Source organism: Giraffa tippelskirchi, chromosome 5 (assembly GCF_054371585.1).
Source record: "Giraffa tippelskirchi isolate mGirTip1 chromosome 5, T2T-mGirTip1v1.2.pri, whole genome shotgun sequence".
In the NCBI taxonomy this organism is placed as follows: Eukaryota; Metazoa; Chordata; class Mammalia; order Artiodactyla; family Giraffidae; genus Giraffa; species Giraffa tippelskirchi.
In genome coordinates this window covers 99,628,510-99,642,918 of record NC_137279.1, presented here as the reverse complement: position 1 = coordinate 99,642,918, position 14,409 = coordinate 99,628,510, and the positions used below count along the sequence as shown (strand labels likewise).

The 14,409-nt window shown below is 43.9% G+C and overlaps 2 non-coding genes across 2 annotated transcripts; both read right to left on the bottom strand.

Annotated features, from left to right (window-relative positions):
* Positions 1–5,499: 5,499 nt before the first annotated feature.
* On the bottom strand, positions 5,500–5,572 carry TRNAV-AAC (transfer RNA valine (anticodon AAC)). The gene has a single exon. It is a non-coding gene; the product is annotated as a tRNA-Val (tRNA).
* Positions 5,573–8,228: 2,656 nt separating this feature from the next.
* Positions 8,229–8,301, bottom strand: TRNAV-CAC (transfer RNA valine (anticodon CAC)). The gene has a single exon. It is a non-coding gene; the product is annotated as a tRNA-Val (tRNA).
* Positions 8,302–14,409: the final 6,108 nt, after the last annotated feature.

Below are 14,409 nucleotides of genomic sequence, written 5' to 3'. Positions count from 1 at the left end.
CGTGTCCTTCTTTTAGAATGTAAATAATGAACGATTGTGTCTAGTTCGCGCATCCTCTTCCAAATCCACTACCCAACTGCCCCCTTTGTCTTGTACACACACACACGAACACACACAAGGACTTATGTCCAGGTATTCCTTCATCCTCTCTGGAGGACAGCAGGTCACTGGGAATCCTGTAATTCATGAAAGAGTAGGCTTATCTTCTTTACCCTGTAGACTCCTTTTACCAATGAAGTTTTTCCACTGTTGTAGTAGTTTCTATTTAACCCCTTCTATGTACTTTTGTGGTTTGGTTCTGTGCTTTTCCTCTGACAGTCATCATTCTTGTACACATGGGGACAGGGTAGAATCCTGGAGGAGTAATTGCTTTATTGCAGACTTTACATGGTTTTGTATGTGATTCCTTTTTCTTGTCTTTGTTGACCTGTTGGCTATAAATATCTTGTTATTTCAGCAATTGCTTTAGGTATGATAGCATACATACATCTGTAATTCAGCACAGTCTGCCTTCGAGGGATGGCACACATCCTCACATTTCTCCCCTGCCTGCCCTTACGCTTTTGCTGTCCGGAATCTTACTTTGCATATGTTATGAACCCCAAATTCAAGGTTATTACTTTTCCTTAAATTGTTCCATATTTTAAAAGAGATTTAATTGATAATAAAAAAGCACGTATTTTCCCATGCATATACCATGTCTCTTTTCTTTCATTTCCTTGGTGTACATCAGGAATTCCATCTGATGTGAGTTCCCTTCTTCTTGAAGGATTCCTTTAACTTCTCTTGCTGTGTGAACTTGCTGATAATGAAATCTTTCAGCCTGTGTATGTCTATAAATGTCATCATTCAAATTTTATTTCAGGTTTGTTGTTGTTTTTTTTTTTTTGGCAGGGAGTAGGCATAGACTTCCACCCCGACTTTTTCCACTCTCAGCCCTTTAAAAATGTTGCGTCACTGACTTCTCACTCCCATTTCTTTTGATGAGAAATCTGACACAAACTTTATTTTTGTTTTTGGAATGTGCTGTGTCTTTTCTGTCTGGCTGCATTGTGGGTTTTTTTTTTTTTTCATTTTCAATGGATTAGAGCAGTTTAATTATAATGTGACTGGGCATGGTTTTCTTCCTGCTTCTTGTGCTCACAGTTCATTTGGCTCCTTAGATTGGTGGGTTCATAACTTTCATTATGATTGGAATATTATCTGTTATATTTCCTCAAAATTTTTTTTCTTCAAAAAATTTCTCCTGGATTTTCAGAGACTCTAACCACTCCTATATTTGGCCTTTTAAACTTGTTCTACCTTTCAATGGTGTTATGTTCAGGTTTTTTTTTTTTAATTACTGGCATTTCATTTTGGATATTTTTAGTTGTGCAAGGCTTAGTATTCCCTGACCTTTTCCTACAATGTCTAATCTGTTGTTGATTCATAGATGTTATAATTTTCATCTCTAAAGTTTGCTTTTATGCCATTTTTGTGTTCCACATTTCTAATGAGCTCTTTGATCATATGTAACATAGTCATGGTAATTGTTTCAAGTCCTCTCTACTGAGTTTTACATCATGTCAATTCTGGTTCAGTTTTGATTGATTAATTATATTCTTTCTTTTGCATCATATTTTCCTGCCTCTTTGCATGCCTGGCATTTTGTTGTTGTTGTTTGGATGCTGGACATTGTCAAAATTTCACTTCTGGATACTAGCTATTTTGGTATTTCTATGAATTACCTTGAGTTTTACTTTGGGGTATAGTTAAGTGACTTGTAAACAGTTTGATCTCTTTGGATTTTGCTTTATGATTTTTTTGGTAGGTCATTCAAGGGCTGACTCTTCTAGAGCTGTGGTCTTCTCCAAGGCTCATGAGTTGTATCAGTAGTCTAGTCTGACTGGCAACAGTGAGTACAATCACCTATCCTAGATGAACATTAAGCACTGTTCTATGATCTTGTTTAAAATTTCTTTTCTTGGTCTTAGGCATTTCTCCACAAGCCTGCTCTTATCAGAACTCTGCTTCCTACTTAAGGGAGACTTTTTTGTATTTCTGGATCGCTTTCTCATCACTGGACCTTTGTTCTCTGAACCCTGGCTGCCTTGCTCTCCAGCAAAACTCAGCTTCTTCTCGACAATCCAAAGTGTTGGTCTCAGATCGCCCTTCTCTTGCCCAACCTGGACACTCTCTGAAAGCATTCACGTGGGCCAATGGCAGGACTCACCTTGTTTCTCATCTCTCAGAGGCTGCTGTCCTCTTTTGCCTGATTTTCTGTTTCTAGAAACTGATATTATATAATTGCCTTTATATTTCCTTTGGGAGCAAGCAAGAAGGGGAGGGTGAAATCTGATTTCAGGTTGGAGGGTAAATCTGATTTTTTCACTCCACCTTTGTAAGAAGCTGAAGGCATTTTAAGTGTTCTTAGTTTGATTTCAATAGCAGGTGTGCCAATTTGTATTCCCATTTTTCCAACTCCATGAAACAGATTTTTTTCTTCACATTCTTGTCATCATGACAAACATGATACATGTCTATATGATACTCTAACAAAGGAAATGTTACCCTCCTGATTCAATTAAGCTAGAGTTACAACAAAAGTCCAAGTGGACATTACCCTGTTGCATATGTCCAGCAGCTAAACTTCCAAGATGTTTCTAGAAAGCTTTCCAATAACTCTAATTAATTCTGGTGGTGACCTACTTATTCAAGCCCAGAGAAGACTGACCAGCATGACTCTGAATTGCTTCACACTAAATTTGTTGATAGGAGGGGGAAAACATTGGTCTCAGACATTTATTCTTCCTTTTTTTCATGAATATATTTTTGCCATCCGGATGCACACATTTAATAACTGGTTGACCGCTTATTCAAGGCTACCTTAACATGCCAATCACTGTCTCTATGTGATTCCTTGACAGTGTTTGGCTGTCTCTGCAAAAATTATCCCATTTGAGGCAAATTGTTGGGGCCAATAGGATTCTGCATCTGACAATACATCTGTACAGACCTTGTACCAAGAGTTATTAGTTGACCTTCCCTGAGTTCTTCTGTTGAACGTCATGAGCTCTCATGAGCTCTTAGGGTCTCACAAAGTAAGACCTAACTCTTGGAGATTCTCTCTACTCTCTCAGTGTGTGTCTTTTTCTATCTGTCATTCTCTGTCCCTGTACTCTAGGTCTCCCCAAATCAACCTAATTTCTTCTCTTTTTCATCTTTTCTTTCACCATTGCACTAGATTGTCTTTAATCACTGAGCACTGGAGAGAAATGCTGCATTTTGAGCCAACCCAAGGTCTCTGCCCTGGTGAGTCCACATCTGGAGGCATCAAAAAGGGACAGTGTAATGGGAGCAGAACTGGTTCCTGGCAGTGTGTTTTTTCCAGGCTAATCTGCTCATCTCGGCCTAGGGTTCTAGCAGTGATGGAGATAAGAGAAGCATAATGAAGATGATAACAGTAAGATGGATGACTTCAGATTTAGAAGGCAGGAAACCAAGAACTAAAACCTTGTTTTTTAAAAAAGTCTTATTACATAAACAAGCACTTTAAGGAAACAGCAGGCTTTCAGTGATAGCACCCCACTTCCTGGAGCAGACATTCCATGTGTTCCACAATTCTTACAGTGACATTGATGGACACAATCACTAACCTCCTTGTAAAAGGTACCTGAGCCTCCTCTTAACCTGTTCACATATGGCCATTCTATAATCTAGAAACATAGGAGGCAGCATTGAAGTAAAACAGCATTTCTCATTTCTATCTCAGTTATACATTATACAGGCAAAGATCACACATCAATGAATTTAATATCAGTCAAAGACTTCAAAGATAAGATAGATCTTAACATCAAAAGTTGATCTGACATACAATAGAGAAATGTATGTTGGAATCATACAGTAAATGATACCCCAAATTGTAAGCAGAATAATTTAAGTGACTATGATTTCTAGAATTATAATACCAATCTCCAGTTAACATATATGGTATACTTAATTTACTGAAACACATAATTTAAAATTTTATAAACATAAATATTTATTGGATTAAAAAATTTTTGATAAACAAGTAAAGCCAGAATAGAAAACTTAGGCAGTTCAGTGTTATTAGAATTTTGAAGAGAAAATAAGCCCAAGACTTGTGCAAACTACAATACTATGCTACCAATATTTTCCATATTTATTACAATATTTGGAAAACAAAGTAGTTTTTAGACCTAAATTATTAAACTGATGTGATGCATACAAGGAGTTTTCTGTATGATCACGTATCAATTATTATAATTTTCTATAGTGTTAAAAATATTTGAGATTTATCTTTATTATAAACTTGAATTATTATACTAGCACACTAGGTACATACTAATTTGTTTCTATGATAAAGTGAAACTAAACCTTTTGTTTTTTTCTTCTTCAGGGTTACATTTCAGTGAGAAATTTCAATAAAAAACTCCTTGGATATTATCCACTGGAATTCTCAACCTAGAAGCTGTATCAGTACCTCATTTTGGGGAGGGACAGAGTGGAATGAACACAGACACAGTGGAATCAATACAAACTACAAATCAGAATGCCAGCAAAAAGGAATCAAACCCAGTCTGTGGTGGTGAAAGCCTCAAATCCTAGCCACTAGACCACCAGGGAACCTCACGAAGTGTCTTATTTAGCGTCTCCACGTAAAAACTAAAGTAAATATTATATTCCATAGATGCTGAGAGCAGGAAAGGGGGCGATTCCCAGCGGCCCAGGGCTGAATAAAGCTGTGCAAGTCTCCCAGCTCGTGCCCTGCTGTTCATTACCCTTCCCCTCTCCTCTCCTGGGCCATACTTTGGGCTCTGGGGCCAGGCTGAAAGGTGACAGGCTGGGTTCCACCCTGGTCTAGCTTTAGCACTGTGTGCATCAGAGCCAAGGTCAAGCTCTCTTTCTGAACCTCTGCTGTCCTTAAGTCAGGTGCTGACTGGCTCTCAGCGGGTGATGGGTGGATCGCTCTACTTCCTGATCTGTGACCTGGCTCAGGTGCCTCTCCTGCTAATGGCACGTGTATGGACATCTTTTCATGCCCGAACAGCTCAGTTGAGCGGAGTTCTTTTCTACCCGTCTTTGGCTCTAGCCCCCGGTGAAGAGTCGGTTCGGTTTCTATTGTTCTTTCATGCAAACCAAGTGTGCTGAGGTGGGAAAAAGCTAAGTGTGCTTCAGACGGATGAACTTATTGGTTTTCAGAGCCATAATATGTGTCAGGGTGTAGAGGAAATTTAGGCGCCAGAGGAGCTGAGGGGATTTCCAGAGGTAAAGTTTTGGTTCTGTGCCCTCCTTGGAGTAACTGGTTGTGCCCTGGTGTCCACAGTGACTCAGACAAAGGAGGCTTGGTTTGTAGTGAGGAGCAGGCTTTCAGGCTGTCACGGAACTCCTGTTTCTTGGGGATGGGAAATGCAGCTGCGTTCGAGGTCTCACTCCACGCCGCTGGCCTCTTTTTTGTGTTTAAAATGTAAATCTGAAACTCTGGGGAAAAGTACAGGTTGTTTCCGCCCGGTTTCGAACCGGGGACCTTTCGCGTGTTAGGCGAACGTGATAACCACTACACTACGGAAACCACACAGGAGCAAGTCTCTGATGACATACCCAACAATTCTGTTTGACCACACTGGCCCTCAGAAATCTTCGAAGGAAGGGGATCCTGGAAGCACAGGCTATCCCTTAGATAAGGAGACTGTGCCTTCTGAAAGGCCCTGGTTTAGGGTTCCTCGCTTCTTCTGGAGCGAGGTCCCCGGGGACCCCTGACAGTTTAGCTTCGGGATCCTGCAACTAGAGTACAGCTACGCACCGGAAAGCAGGGGTCGCCCTCGCTGACTCCCCGGTTCCCGGAAGCCGCAGGAGCCTGGGGCTTTAGGTGCCTCTCAGACCCAGACCACCCCGACGCCCAGCAGGGAGGACACAGCCCCTTACAGGCTGCAGACCCGCGCCTTGGTGGCCTTTTTCACGGCGCCGACGGTCTGTGGGCTTGGCTATCGGAAATGGTCCATGCTTTAAAGCCACCCGGGAACCCGAGGACCCGCCCTCCCCTACGTTCCGATGCGCCTGACCTGCGCGCTCTTTCCTCTCAGGCCTTTCGCAGCCTCGCCTCTCCAGCGTCGTCCCTGGGAAAGGGGATTCCTCAGGTTCCTGCCTCTGTGGCTTATTCTAGTCGTCAAGTTTAAGTCCAAGACTTTCGTCACACTTTCACGTTTTAGCAGGAAGGGCAGCAAAGGCTGACGGCTCAGGTCTTTTGTCTGTTTGGAAATACCGAACATGAACGCGGGTCGGGCCTCCCAGCCTATACTGAATTTGCTTGCAGACCAGGCCCCTGAATAAGGCCGCATAGGAGCCAGGCTCGGTCCACACAGATCTCATGGTGGTTCATCCCTCCCTTATTGTGCTTGAGATTCTGCTTGAAGGATAGCTTTGTTTTACCTTTTACAATACCTGAAACGCCTTTTATTTGCCTTTTATAATATTTTCCAACAGGTCTTGGAGCTCGAATTTTAACCTAGGAGGAGAGATAAAGGCGGTTTTCCCGGAAAACAGTTGTCTGGAGGGGTTTTCGTGTTCATCTCACAGCAGGCAGAGTTTCTTTTTGCTGCAAGACTTTAATGCAAGGTTGTCTGTGTGTCTGTCTCTGGTTTCCTTTAGAAGGGTAACAAGTTTGGAGGTGCATGTGCCGTTTTCTCCGCCGTGGTTTTCTCCTTTTCTCAGTGCGGCGGTCACCACGTTTTCTTTCGGTCAGGGGCTCCTACTCCAGGGAAGTCGCGGGCTATATGCGCACCAGACCCCAGGCCGCGGGGCTCCGCCTGGTTCCGCGTGGACTCCGAGTGCAATCGAGGGTGCGACCGCGCGGCAGCATCCTCACCAGTGCTGGAGCCTGAGTCCCCAAAGAGTCGGACTTCAAAATAGCTTTAGATCAGGACATTTCATGAGCTTTCCCCTGTTTTCCACCCCTGCAGGTCCTAGTTTTCACCTTCCATGTCCAGCCAGAGGAACGGATTCGCCAACTTTCTGTCGCCTCTGGCGGCGCTGCCGTCTTAAGTCGACTGGACCAGGGGGCGGTTGTCGTTTCCCGGACGGGGCGGAGGGACAACAAGCTCCTGAGGGACCACAGACACAAGGCTCCCTGCAGACACAAGGCTCCCTGCAGCCGCAAGGGAAGGCGCGGGGCTCCTGAGCCCGCGAGGGGAGCGCGCTGAGGGGACCGGGCCCTGCCCCTGCCCATGAGGCCGGGCCCAGAAGAGGGACGCCGCCCAGCACGGAGCCCAACGGCCGCCCAACCCCACCACCATCCTCATGCGAGCTTCAGGGTGAGGGAGCGAAGCAGTCCACTGATTTCCCGCCTTCATTAGGAAAGTCGTTTACACAAATTCAGAGTCTAGAACAAGGGGGCCTGTGTAGACCAAAGTCCGCATGGACCGAGAAACAAACACGAAGTCCTAACTGGATGTGGGGTCTGAGGAAAGCCCTGCGTCCGAGACTACTCTTGGTATGAGCGCGAGGAAGTTGGAGTCATCCAAGGTGCGGACACGGCAGGCGCGCCAGATCATGGGGGAAGACCTGGAATCCAGGGTTGGTGAGAGGTGACGCTCTCCTTCTGAACCTGTTTCCTTGTGAAGCAGGGGCCACTTGGCTCTCAGTCGGTGATGAGCGGGTCCATCTACTCCCTGATCTATGACCTATTTCCGGGCCTTTCCTGATAATGGCACGAGGACAGGTTGCTTTTCCTCCGCGATCAGCTCAATTCGCAGAGCCTGACCCTCATTATCCTGCGTCTTTGGCTCCAGCCGGCTGTGTAGACTTGAATTCATTCTCTTTCGTTCTCTGACTCAAATTAGATGTCTCTCACGCGTGCTGGGGTGAGGGAAAGCTAAGTGCCTTCACAAGGAATGAGCTTCTTGGTTTTCAGAGACATAGTAGGTGTCAGGGGTAGAGACTATTTAGGTCCCAGATGAGAAGGTGCGAGGATTTCAGAAGGTAAAGGTATCTTGAAGTCAGTCTTGTCCTGTGCCCTCCTTGGATTCACTGACTATGGCTTGGTCTACAGTGTGACTAAGAGCAGAGAAATCAGGGCTGATTCTAGGGCCGATGGGGCTTTCAGGTGGCAAGGAACTCCTCCCATGTTTCTTGGGCCAAGGAAAATTCAAGAGAACCCGCTACTGCCACACCTTCTGCCCCTCTTTTTAGTTTCTTGAATGGGAATGTAAATCTCAGGAAAAGAGCAAGTCTGTTCCCGCCCGGTTTCGAACCGGGGACCTTTCGCGTGTGAGGCGAACGTGATAACCACTACACTACGGAAACGAGGTCCGTGTTGGAATTTGACCCTATGTCCACCCAAACCTCAGGTCCTGCCGACACTCTCTTGGTCACCAGTCTTTCAAATTGAAGAATGAACCTGGAACCACCGGTCTCAGGCGAGGAGACTGTGGCTCCCAAGAGCCCCTGCTTTAGGGCTCCTCCCCTCCCCCGAAACCCTGCCCCTCGGGCCCCTCAGAGTCTGGCTTCCGGATCCCACACCCAGTGCAGAGCCTCCAGTTGTGCTGCTATGCACCCGAGGGCGGGGGTCGCCTCTGCGGACGCTTCAGCTCCGGGAAGCCACAGGAGTGGGGATGGGGGGTTTGGCTTTGTTTGAGATCCGGGTGACCCGGTTGCCCAGCAGTGTAAACGCCGCTCCTCCGGTGCTGTGGACCAGCGCCGGCGCTACCGTGTTCACTGCGCAGGGAGTCGGCCTTTTCGGCGCTCTCGGAAATGATCGATGTTTCGAGTCCACCCGGGAGCCATAGGACCTGCTCTTCTCGCCTTCCCTCTGCTTCGAAGCGCCTGAACCGCGGGCTCCTTCCTCGCAAGCCCTTTCCCCGCTGCGCTTCCCCCCTATCCTCCCCGCAGAGTCCTGGAGGTGGGACTGTGAGCGCCCCGGTCCTGCTGCTGTGGTGTATGCCAGTCGACTTTTACAGTCCTGTTGTTGAATCCCATTTTCACGTTTTAGCAGGTACTGTAACAAAAGCTCTGCGTTGGGGGTTTTGGCTCTTTGACACGGAACATCAACGCAGGCCGATCAAACTTTCTAGGCCTGTACTGAATTCAGTTGAAGCTCTGGCCACCAGGCTGTTCAAGAACCGCTAGGGGCTCTGGACCTGCCTGAAGATCCTGGAAAAGTCAGTGCAGATTTCAGATCACAGGATCTCTCCCTCTTTTCTGAGATTATTTTCAAAAGGGCTGTTTAATTTCAACTATTAGAAATTAAACGTCGTTTTATTTGCCTGCTTAATTTTCCTGCTTAGCAGGTCATGAAGTGAGGATTTTAACCATGAGGAAGAGTCAGTTTTCAGAGAAAGGTAGTATCTGAAAAGTTCCCACGTTTTCCACATAGTAAAAGATCACGAGCAGAAAGCATTTCCTTTGTTGAAAGATATTAATGTTTTTTCTTCTTCAGGAGTTTTTGACATGAAGTTAAAAATAAAATCTGGTTGAGGGGTATTCTTTTTTCCCTCATCAGTTGATTTTCCTTTAAAAAAAAAAACGGGTATTTATTTATCGATGCTCTGGGTTTTCATTGCTGCACTGGGGCTTTCTCTAGTGCTGGCAGCCGGGTTACTCTTTCATGCTATGGGCCTGACGGCATGTGGGATCTTTCCAGATTAGGGATCCAACTCATGTCCCCTGCACTGGCAGGTGGATTCTTAACTGCTAGACCACCAGGGAAGTCTCCAGCAGTAGCTTTTCTTCATATAATAAATTCCCTCCATTGTTCATACTCAAAAAATTCACCCCTCATCCCCCAAGGCAGGAACAGGAACATCCTGTCGTCAAGGTCAGTGTTGTTCTGCTTTGCCTCAAAATGGAATGGGAATTGACTCTGTCAGCCACACCAGAGACTGGAATGACAGTTCCAGGTGAGGCAGATGTCATGATAGCTTAATCAGGAAATTTCCTGATACTTCCTGCTCTTCCCTTCCCTCTTTGATCTATCTCCCTCTTTCCCCACCCATTCAGAGAACAGCATTCATTCTCTTCCTGCCTTGGAGGACACTTTGGCATCCCTTCTAGACAGAATAAAGGGAGTGGTTGCCCTTTCCCCTACAGGACTGGAAACAGCTAAGGGCACCAAGGGAAACACAGACTCAGTTCCTGGACCCCTGGACACCTATGCCTAAGGGGATCCTGACAAACCCCAAAAAGCACTGCCGGAAGCTTCTCTGCCAGCTGAACAGGGATGTGTGGGGTTCCTGACTCAGAGGAAGAATTTCAACTAAGGATGAAAACAATACGAGTGCAAAAGGTTTTTTGCAGGGGAATATCCAAAGTTTTTTCCCAGGCCCCTAGGCCTTGATTAAAAGAGATAATAGATTTGAGCAGATAGTTCAGAAAGGAAGATATATTCATGTCCAATAAAGCACATAAAAGTGTGCTTTATATGATTAGCTATCAGAGAAATGAATACTGAAACCACACTGTGAGACCACTACTCCCAGTAGCATGGCTAAAATTAAAAAGACAAAACAAACAAACAAACAAACACTCAATCTTGGCAAAGATGTGTAAAAAAATCACAACTTTCACACAATGTTGGTGGGGATATCAAGTGATAACAACTGCTTTGGAAAATGCTTTGGTGGGTTTTATGAACTTGAGCATATATCTTGCTTGGGTATCAGTGATTCTTCACCTAGATATTTTTCCAAGAGAAGGAGAAACATATATGCACAAAATCTCCTGTGTAAAGAATGTTCAAAGAAACTTTATTCACAACAACCAGGACTGGAAAAACTGGAATGTCCATTATCAGGTGAAGGGTAAGGAAACTTGGTATATGCAAGCAAAGGAATACCACTGAACAATAAAAAAAGAATGAGTATCTGATATACTCAACAGTATGGATAAAATTTAGAGACATGGTGCAAAGAAGCTGGACACAAAGGAATACATATGCTGTGCTTCTGTTTACATGAAGTTCTAGAAGATGCAAGACTAAAGTGAAAAAAAAAATAGGCCAGTGGTTGTCAGTAAATAATGCAGAGGAAAAGAAGATGATGTTGATCCTAGTGATTTTACATTATTTTTAAGCTTTAAATTTTTATTTAAAAATGTATTTATTTATATGCTGGTGGCAGGTCTTAGTTGTGGCACACAGGATCTTTGCTGCATCAAGTGGGCTGTTTCCTTGTGACCCATGGGCTCTCTAGTGACACATGGGCTCCAGAGTGCATGATCTTATTTGCTCTGCAGCATTTGGGATCTTAATTCCCTGACCAAGGACTGAACTTGAGTTTCTTATATTGCAAGGTGTATTCTTAACCACTGGGCCACTGGGAAAGTCCCCCTGAACTTACAAATATTACTTTTATTGACATGTAGTTAAACTACATATTATACTAGCTTCAAGTGCACAACATAATTATTTAATACTTTTTAAGCATTTTTAAAGACTTTTTTAAAAAAATGTGGATCATCTTTAAAGACTTTATTGAATTTGTAACAATATTGCTTCTGTTTTTTATATTTTGGTTTTTTTTCCACAAAAAAAATGGGATCTTAGCCTCCTGACAGGAGCTATTGAACCTGCACCCCCCTACATTAGAAGGTGAAGTCTCAACCACTGGACTACCAGGAAAGTCCCATGATTCAATATTTTAATAGATTATACTCCACTTAAAACTTTAAATATTGGCTATAGTCCCTGTGCTACACAACATATACTTGTAGCTAATAAATGTGTACTTCTTTATTCTCTATCCCTATTTGGCTCCTTCTGCCTTCCCTCTCACAACTGGTAACTGTTAGTTCATTTTCCAAATATGAAAGTCTGTTTCTGTTATGTCATATTCATTCATCTCATTGTTTAAATTCCACATATAAGTGATAATATACGGTATCTGTCTCATATAGCTCTCTGACTTATTTCTCTAAGCGTAATACCCTTCAGGCCCAGGAAATGGCAAAACGTCATTCTTTCTTAAGGCTGAGAGCTATTCCACAGTGACGTGTGTGTGTGTGTGTGTGTGTGTGTGTGTATACATTTATCTGTTGAGTGACGTGAATTGCTTCTGTATCTTGACAATTGTAAAATAATGCTGCTTTGAATATTGAGATGTATGTATATCTTTTAGAACCAGTGTTTTCATCTTCTTTGGATTATGCCCAGGAGTGAAATTGCTGGATTATATGGTAGTTCTATTTTTAGTTGAGGAACTTCCACACTGTTTCTACAATAGTTGCATCAATTTACATTTCCACTAATAGTGTACAATGGTTCTCTTTTCTCCATGTTCTCACCTACCTTTGTTATTTGTAGACTTTTTGATTATACTCATTCTGACAGGTGTAAGGAGAAGGCAATGGCACCCCACTCCAGTACTTTTGCCTGGAAAATCCCATGGATGGAGGAGCCTGGTAGGCTACAGTCCATGGGGTCGCTGAGCGTCGGACACGACTGAGCGACTTCACTTTCACTTTCATGCACTGGAGAAGGAAATGGCAACCCACTCCAGTATTCTTGCCTGGAGAATCCCAGGGACGGCGGAGCCTGGTGGGCTGCCATCTATGGGGTCACACAGAGTCGGACACGACTGAAGCGACTTAGCAGCAGCAGCAGCAGACAGGTGTAAGGGTTTTGATTTGCATATTTTAAACACACTAAGCTCATCCTCCTTCCTTGCCAGAAGCCCACTAATATTGTAAATACCTCAACTAGAAAACATGGCTGTGTTGGCACCATTTCATTAATGGAAGCTTCAGACAAGGCTCCTCAAGAGAGCCATTTCACTTTTGAGGGGTGGTTTCTGAGCGTGGGCGTGTCCAAGTTTCCCAGTAGCCTAGCTCAAGGTTTGTTTGCTGCAGATTTTCCTGCTCTCTGACTGCAAATAAGGGTCACATTTGGTGCTGAGATTAAAAGCAAACTGAAAGACATATGCAAGTCAGGAAGCAACAGTTAGAACTGACATGAAACAACAGACTGGTTCCAAATAGGAAAAGGAGTACGTCAAGGTTGTATATTGTCACCCTGCTTATTTAACTTATATGCAGAGTACATCATGAGAAACACTGGGCTGGAAGAAGCACAAGCTGGAATCAAGATTGCCGGGAGAACTATCAATAACCTCAGATATGCTGATGACACCACCCTTATGGCAGAAAGTGAAGAGAAACTAAAAAGCCTCTTGATGAAAGTGAGAGAGGAGAGTGAAAATGTTGGCTTAAAGCTCAACATTCAGAAAACTAAGATCATGACATCTGGTCCCGTCACTTCATGGGAAATGGATGGGGAAACAGTGGAAACAGTGTCAGACTTTATTTTTTTGGGCTCCAAAATCACTGCTGATGATGATTGCAGCCATGAAATTAAAAGACACTTACTCCTTGGAAGGAAGGTTATGACCAACCTAGATAGCATATTAAAAAGCAGAGACATTACTTTGCCAACAAAGATCCATCTCGTCAAGGCTATGGTTTTTCCAGTGGTCATGTATGGATGTGAGAGTTGGACTGTGAAGAAAGCTGAGCGCCGAAGAACTGATGCTTTTGAACTGTGGTGTTGGAGAAGACTCTTGGGAGTCCCTTGGACTGCAAGGAGATCCAACCAGTCCATCCTAAAGGAGATCAGTCCTGGGTGTTCATTGGAAGGACTGATATTGAAGCTGAAACTCCAATACTTTGGCCACTTCATGCGAAGAGTTGACTCACTGGAAAAGACCCTGATGCTGGGAAGGATTGGGGGCAGGAGGAGAAGGGGACGACAGAGGATGAGATGGTTGGATGGCATCACTGACTCGATGGACATGAGTCTGTGTAGACTCCGGGAGTTGGTGATGGACAGAGAGGCCTGGTGTGCTGCAGTTCATGGGGTCGCAGAGTCGTACACGACTGAGTGACTGAACTGAACTGAACTGAACTGAAAGACATGTCACTTCATGTCCAGATAGATACCAGACGCAGCACTTTTAGACTGGAGCCAGGGTTACTGCAGCCAAAACACAGACTAAATTTGCTGGGAGAATCCGCATTTCCTTTAATATTTTTGATAAAAGATATCACAATATTTAGTTGCTTTATTCTTTTGCAACTTGCTTCCTGACAAGATGCAGTAGGAAGCAAAAATACTATGTGCTGATCTTTCCAAAAATGTTTAGTTTGGTCAGAATGTAGGACACTAAACAAGATAATTAGCCTGTCCTCTTCAAAAATTCAATGCCATCAGAAACAACAAAAGCAAAGAAATCAGGAGAAAGTTCCAGGTAATAAGAACCAAAGCGCAATTTAGAAACTTTAATTGGAATGGGGGAGATAGCATTACCACAACACACACACCTAATTCTTAATCTCTCACTCATATATATATGCATAATATAGATGTATATATTAAATGCATCTATATTTATATACATACCCATGTATATATCTATATAGATATGA